This window comes from Pristis pectinata, chromosome 4, assembly GCF_009764475.1.
Source record: "Pristis pectinata isolate sPriPec2 chromosome 4, sPriPec2.1.pri, whole genome shotgun sequence".
In the NCBI taxonomy this organism is placed as follows: Eukaryota; Metazoa; Chordata; class Chondrichthyes; order Rhinopristiformes; family Pristidae; genus Pristis; species Pristis pectinata.
Window position 1 is genome coordinate 25,292,452 of NC_067408.1, and position 6,819 is coordinate 25,299,270.

A 6,819-nucleotide genomic window follows, 5' to 3' on the forward strand; every position below is an offset into this window, starting at 1 on the left:
ACGACGAGTTTAGTTTTGGGGTTAACGTTCGAGGTTTAACATTTTTGAATTCTAACATACCAACATTTTTACTTTTATTTTACGTATTATCATAAGTAGTAATTAATAAAATAGTTTTTAACACTGAATCATGCTCAGTGTGGTTCTTTTGTTGCTGGTTCGTGACACAAGCTGATGGCTGAAAGTGTTTTACAGCCAATGAACTGCTTTCAAAGTGTAATCACTGTTGGAAGAACTAACAGCAATGTAAAAGCCCCTATAATCTGGTTCTTGTGAAGTTGCTGAGTGATTAGTATTTACCAGGGCACTGGCTGAAGTCTCCTGCTCTTTTTCAAATCCTTCACATCTACCCAAGAGGGCAGACAGGGAAACAGCAGGAAAAGAGTAGCTGTTACATTTCCTGTGCTTGCATGTGAAGCAGATTAGATATTGGAAAAGTGAATTAGAGGGATTGGTTTCTTTGGAAAGCTGTAAGAGGAGGAGAGGGGAAGATGCGTTTGGTGATAGAAACATCAGAGGTGTCAAAAATGACAAAGAATAGTCACTGTTTGAAGGCTTGTAAAATGGTAGGTGAAGACAAGAAAAAGCCCCTCCTGGTTCTGGGAATGCAAAAATGGAAAGACAACTGTAGGAAAAGGAATGGGCATGGTTGAGACCTCTGTCAACAATGGAGAAGAAGCTGTAATTAAGGGGGAAAAAAAGACATAATAGAAAGACTGGTGTGGAAGGTGGCATAACTGATACAATGGAGATACTGGGACAATGGAATGGAGTCCTTATAGGGAACAGTATAGTCATGATAGCTATTGTTATTCATGAGCTTGTAGTTGATAATAGTCATTAGTCTATTCCCTGAAATGGAGGAGGGGAAACTGAGGATAGGATGAGTCCTCGATGAACCAGTTGAAGATTGAAGCAGAGTAGAAACTGGCAGCAAAAATGAGGATTTTTTTTAGTTCAGGTCACGAGCAGGTAGTGGGATTGATGCAGTCATCAATATACTGTAGAAGGTGAAGGAGGCTACCAGAGTAAGGTTGAAAAAGGGAATGTTCCTGTGTTTCCACAGTAACTCTTTTAATCCAGTGAATGGAGTCAAAAGGAGAGCAAGTTTATACAGATGGGAAGAAGTAGCAGCAGAGGAGGACTGGTTGGACCTATATCCAAGGAAAAATGAAGAACACTCAAGGGAATGGAAGGTGTAGAAGAACTGGACATTACTGTTGAAAATGGGAACTGGACCCAGGATACTGGAAACTGTTAGAATGTTGGTGGGCATTAGAATTGTTGCAGGGGTTGTGAAAATGGACAAAGGGTCAACATAGGAAGCAGTATACTCCATGAGACAAAGGCTGAATCTTGCATGGTATTTTAGGGAGAAGGTAGAGACAAGCTGTGCTTGCTGGGATACATAAGGGTGGAGGCTGTGGACAGATCAACAAAGTAAAGGAAACCAGTGACTATCTGGGAAAATTTGGACCTTCGTTTGGTGGCGGGGTCATTATCAACCATGTTGAGTTGTTGGGAGCCCTGTAAAACCAGTTGCACCATAACAACATTATCAACACAAGCAAAGCCTACTTGTGTCTTCATAGTAGAATGCACTTACAAACCCAGTGTCTCTTAAGAATTCAGATGGATGCCCTTCCTCTTTAACAAGGATGTTTGAATTGGTTTGTGCAGTGTGTGATTTGCTGTTTTGTTTTAAATCTAGCCTTTATTGTTATTATTAATACAAGTTTAATTTCCATTAAAAAAAAACCTCTAAAGGTGTTCCTCTAAAGCTCTTGGCTTTTTTTTGAAGTATTCTGTATTTTGTGGCTAATGTCATTTTATTTGCTTTTCCCTCTTGCTGATCATGACAAGCCACAGGAAACATAAATTGATTATACTGCAAATTGATGATAATCCATCATGATTCCCAACTATTAACTAGAAAATTTAGCAGAGACTGAGCCCTAATATCATGATTGACATGCCTATTGCAATTCACCAGCAAGTGGAGTCAAACCTTGACAGGCCTCTGAATTTACAGAAATTCTTAAAGAGAGAGACTGCCACCTAGTGTATCTCACTTTGCCTGTTTCTTGGTCCGTAAAAAAAAGCCTCTATCGTACACCATCAACTAGTCAATAATAACAGCAAAAATAAACTGATTATATGCTCTTCTTTGCCTTTGAGAGATCAAAACAGTAAGAGAGTAATGTTTACAAAAGGAGTAATTGCTGCAAAATAGCAGTGTGATTGCCAACAATTGAGGCTCTCAAACATTTCATCAGCTTTCTAAATACAGAGGAACATAATTTTACCATCAACAACACATCGGAATCAAACATTTATATAATACTCTACTTGCAATCTATAAACTAAATGACGTAACACAAAGACTTCTAAAACAAAACACATGGAAGGTGGACATTCATAATCATTTACATAGGGAACCTGTTATGTTAAGATACAACCTTGGTGCATGATTGTTCAGTCAAAAAATTATAGAAGTATTTATCCATGAAATGTGCTACTGGTAGGTGATCCTTTGAATCAGGAGCACACTTTGAAAATGTACCCCACACTGTATGGTATCTATACATAAAAATGGGATAACCATGCACATACAGCAAATCTCTCTTGATCCTGAGTGCTCAGGCATCTGGAGATGCTGGACTAGCAGATCTTCTGCATTATTGGATACTATTCTTAATACACCAATACAATTTTAATACATGTTAATTCAATCATTTTTAGATGTTACACAGTAGAATAATAAATTTTCCAGTAAACCCAGTAAGTTTAAAGGGAGGCACAAGAGACTGCAGATGCTGGATTCTAGAGTACAAAACTGCTGGAGGAACTTAGCGGGTCAGGCAGACATTTTATGTCGGGATCCTTCATCTCTGAGTGCAGGAAACAACATCAGGCAAGTTTCAAGAGAGTGAGGGAACTGGGGCTCCAGTGAGAGTTTTGTGCTATTATTAAGTCTATTATTCTACTATGCAACATCTAAAAAAGTGAATTAAAATTGTATTGGAGTATTAAGAATAGCATCCAATAATGCAGACAATCCAGCATCTTCACAGGAACCAGGGCCCTGGGCCACAGTGAGTGGAAGGGAGCACGGGAACTGGGGCTTCAGTGAGTGGAAGGGAGCACGGGAACTGGGGCTTCAGTGAGTGGAAGGGAGCACGGGAACTGGGGCTTCAGTGAGTGGAGGGGAGCACGGGAACTGGGGCTTCAGTGAGTGGAAGGGAGCACGGGAACTGGGGCTTCAGTGAGTGGAAGGGAGCACGGGAACTGGGGCTTCAGTGAGTGGAAGGGAGCACGGGAACTGGGGCTTCAGTGAGTGGAAGGGAGCACGGGAACTGGGGCTTCAGTGAGTGGAAGGGAATACAGATACCAGAGGTCCTTTGAGTGAAAGGAAGCACAGATTTGAGATCCCAGTGAGTGGAAGGGAAAGTAGAAACCAGGGCCCCAGTGAATGATAGGGATCATGGGATAAGGCCCAGTGAGTAGAAGGGTGCACGGGAATCAGCACCCAGTGTGCTAGATGCTGAACCATCAGGATCTCTGATAAGTTGGATAGCAAACTATCAGAGTTTTCTGTACCTGTTTATCATCATGTTTCCTATGTTAGACATTAACATTACATGACATATGGCCATCACAGTTCTTGACCGCTTCCAATTTTGTAAGACACTTTGATATTCATTGAATTTAATCAACACATCATTATTCAACGGAAAAACAGTATAAAGCAAACAGAACTGAGACCAAGTAAACCACTTTTAAATCACTTAAAATAAGTTGGTCATATGCAATCATTATTATACCACTAATATGATGACCAAAATCAACCAACATGAAACAGAAACTGAACTTGCATAAAATACCAAAAACTGTCAATCCTGCCATAAATTATCTGAAACATTTTGCTCCATCAAACCCAAATGTCAGGGTCCAATACTTTATCCGGCCTTGCCAAGATCCCAATGTACTGATGGCTCATCATAGCCTATATTCCTCCCTGCTTCTATATTCCTTTTTTATGTCAGTTTTGTCAATGTTATCTCAGGCAGAAAGTCTTAATGTTAGAGATTTAACATATGATCATGGTTGACAATTGAGTGCAGTACTGATGGAGTGCAGGATGTTAAACAGATAGATAAATGCAATAGGGCCTGATGCAGGGTCTTGGCTCGAAACGTTGACTGTTTATTTCCCTCCATGGATGCTGCCTGACCTGCTGAGCTCCTCCAGCACTTTTTCTGTATTGCAAGTGATTTGGGCATTGTAAGGATATGAAAGATGTTTTGTAAGTATTTTTTTTATTTCCTCTCTCTGGCTTATTGTTGCCAATTTAAAGCTTGGTTTACTACTGAGATTTACTGCCACAAAGTGATCCTGTCTCATCTGTTGTGGTGCTGCCAAACTCTACCCCTCTGTACCACTCAATGCCATTGTACTTGGCAGTATCCTCCCTCCCTATCTTGGTACTGCCATAGTCTGGGTGCTCTTCCTTGAGAGGTGCAAGACCACTCCTTCAGTACCAACAAACATCAACACTCTCTCATTTAATGCCAGGTCCCCTGCCTACACTACAATAGCTCAGAATTCCCACTGAAGTGATGCTAAAAACAATGTTACCACCTAATTGTTAGCTGTGCTGATAGATCCCACAACCATTTCCTGGTGTAATATGAGATGAGGCAATTTTCTGTATCTGGAATTTCCTATTTAAAATAATAGGCTATGAAAAACAAAAAAAAAATGACAATGTAAGGAGCCATATCTTGCATTAATAATTAAGGCGAATGTCTAAAAACTGATTAAGAAAATACCCAGAGTAACATTTCTATGCCACTAATAAAATCTTAGAATGTCATGAGCTTGACTTGTCCAGTCACCATACTACTCTGATTATACATGGCCCAACTTCCATCTGCATACAAATACCCAGCACACCAGGAGATATACTTACATCATCAATATGTTTATAATAGTGATTGTACATTTACACACTGGTGCATAATTAATACATTATATACATCACAAAACATGACACATTTGCATCACATTACTCATTATTATACTAAAACTCAAATGCTGTTTCTCTCAATGCTACTAACAATTCAGGGACACCTTTAATACCCCATTCCTGGCAGGCAATTCAAACGCACCATGTGATCATGTTCTGATCCTGTTGTATTTATACAGGGTCCCAATATTAATTTGCTTTTTTTTAAGAAGAAAAAAGTGATGAGTACTATATAGACCAGGTTCTAGTGACATTATTGTGATCTTACTGAAATTCCTGGCCCCTTGCTCCCTCTCACCAGAGCACATCAGGCTACAGAGGCAAGTCTCTTTTTCTTCTCTCTTAAGGACCTGCAGTAACAGCAGCTTTTCTCCAAGCCCCATACTAAAACAGTCTCCCCAACAAACACTTAACTTGAGGCTAAGGACCCAGTGACACCTTGCAGAACTGAAGAACCTTGCAGGCTGAAGACAAAAGTATGCAGATGAGTTGGATAGATGGCAGGACAGTTTTCTTAATCCATCTTAATCCTTCATTATGTAATTAAAATCAAACACTGCAAACTTTTTTTTAAACCACACTGTATAGAGGCTGAACAGAACACTGCTGCAATGATCATTTTTATTATAACTCAATAAAAGGTTGAAGCCTAGAACACAGTTGTTCTTTTGAAAGATTTCCTGCAAGTCTTGAGTTGGTACATCTTGGGACATTGCAGACATGTAGATTCAAGAAGGCACAATGTCAATTAATGAGGTTCGTATGCAAACTTCATAAAAAGTTCTGTTTTACATCATTCCTACTATATAAATAATCTCAAATTCCTTATTTGCTAGAACTGTCTTATGTTTATGCCTACTAGTTCAGGACTTACCCAGTGCAAGTATCTTCAAATGTTCCCACTCAAACCCCTTTGTTATTGTTTGCTTTTCCAAAGAACTAAAAAGATGCATCCTCTCTATTCAAGTACACTTGTATCTTTTCTACATTTTCTCCCATACTTTAATATTCTTTCTGTAGTACTGCAATAGGAATGATAGCTTATCAAATGTGATTTAGCCACGATTTTTGTATTCTATTCCTCTAGAAATTACTTTACTTATAATTTAACACCTTATCAACCTCTATTGTTACTTCTACTGATCGGAGAGATCTGTATTCCTAGATCTCTCTCCGCTACCAAAAACAATTTATCTTCCTAATTGGTTTCAAATTTCCCCACATCAAACTAAATTGAATTTCATTTTCTGTTTATCTACACACTAGGCTGTCTGGTTTACATCTGGACGTAGAATTATTTGTTTGTATTCTAATATTCTGAAACCTACATCAAGCGCTGATGGCTTTTTGAGGGACAGATTGTTAATGGAACATTTTTCCATGAAACAAATCATGTAAAATACACAGATTAGAGGAAGGCACCCCCTCCTCTCCCACCCCCCACTCTCCTCCTGTAGTGGAAATTCTTTAATGAACCTGTTTGTAGCAGAAAATTACTGGAGACATTGCATGCTTACTCAACATGTAACTTTGAGTTGTAAAAACCAAGCAAAATCGAAGATTCAGTGCCTATGGGGTAGCCTGAAATGCAATAGCATGGCTACAAAAATGGCTTCCATCTTTCTCAAGCAGAGGTGAATTAAAAGCAGTCAAGGTTCTGGTCATTAACTGATAATCACTAAATGGAAGATGCATGTGTGCAGAAACCAGGCAAGAACAGAAATGAAGACCTACTATGTAGCTTCCACAACAGAACAATTTTGTAACAGGTACTATCAAACCTTGCATTT